This window comes from Limulus polyphemus, unplaced genomic scaffold (genome assembly GCF_000517525.1).
Source record: "Limulus polyphemus unplaced genomic scaffold, Limulus_polyphemus-2.1.2 Scaffold2472, whole genome shotgun sequence".
Taxonomy (NCBI): domain Eukaryota; kingdom Metazoa; phylum Arthropoda; class Merostomata; order Xiphosura; family Limulidae; genus Limulus; species Limulus polyphemus.
Genome location: NW_013668082.1, coordinates 95,567 through 96,625, shown reverse-complemented (window position 1 = coordinate 96,625; position 1,059 = coordinate 95,567). Strand labels below are relative to the sequence as shown.

General features: G+C 36.7%; 1 long non-coding RNA gene across 1 annotated transcript in view; it reads right to left on the bottom strand.

Moving 5' to 3' along the window:
* LOC111087682 overlaps nt 1-916 on the bottom strand; it is an 18,085-nt gene extending 17,169 nt beyond the window's left edge. Inside the window, exon 1 of the long non-coding RNA XR_002612344.1 lies at nt 906-916. This is a non-coding gene — a long non-coding RNA (uncharacterized LOC111087682). The remainder of the gene's footprint in view (nt 1-905) is intronic.
* Between the last annotated feature and the right edge of the window lie 143 nt (nt 917-1,059).

Here is a 1,059-nt window from a genome sequence, read left to right as displayed (position 1 = left end):
AAAAACATAAACTTAAAACTAGTTTCTCGCTTTAAAAAGAAAAAGAAGATGTATGTAGCGTCACGTGCTTTTAGATGTTGTGGATGAGAAAAATTGCTTGGAAACACTATGACAAAAACGTATTATTCATAGTATGAGAAAATACAAAGTGGATTTTCTAACGTTTTGGTAACTGTTTATGTTAATATTTCTGACGAAAAGTTTACAGCGTTCGTCAAGAAAGACAATTCAAATATGGAATGTGCAAGTTACACTAGCGTGTTGTAAAGCAGCGTTTCTCAACTTTTTCGATACCAGGGAGCAGCTTGCTGCCTCCCTAAACTGTTCGGACCACTAATATGCAAGTACAACGTAACACCATTATGATTTACATATGGATATTCTGCCAGTTTTTGCTTGTTTGGTTTTGTGAAATTCCACGGACGAATCGACGGTGGTACGTAGACCGGTGGTTGAAAAACTTTGCATGAATTTCACCGTGAAAAAAATACAAAAATTCCTCAAATAGTTTTGTATGGTTTGTTTGTTTTTAATTTCGCTCAAAGCTACACGAGGGCTATCTGCGCTAGCCGTCCCTAATTTGGCAGTGAAAGACTAGAGGGAAGGCAGCTAGTCATCACTACCCACCGCCAACTGTTAGGAAACTCTTTTATCAACGAATAGTGGGATTGAACGTCACTTATAACGCCCCCACGGCTGAAAGGGCGAGCATGTTTGGTGGGATGGGGATTCGAACCCAATTATTTATGGAGCCTAACATGCTCAGAAATTGATATGTACGAGTTACGAAATTTGATACTGGCGTAACTTCGTAAAAACATTTTTTATACCGTAAACTAAAAATTTATACCTACTAGCAGAGACTCGCAAAACATTTCCGGCCAAATTTGTATCTTTATCGTAACGGTACTTCTTTGAATATCACATTTCTAGCACAATACAAACGAATTGTAATCGTAGAAATGTAAACGAAATGTGTAAATCTACTTGTATATAGGACGTACTTTACAAAACTTTAACTTATGTTAGGCCTAAGTTCGATAAATACATAAATTAACA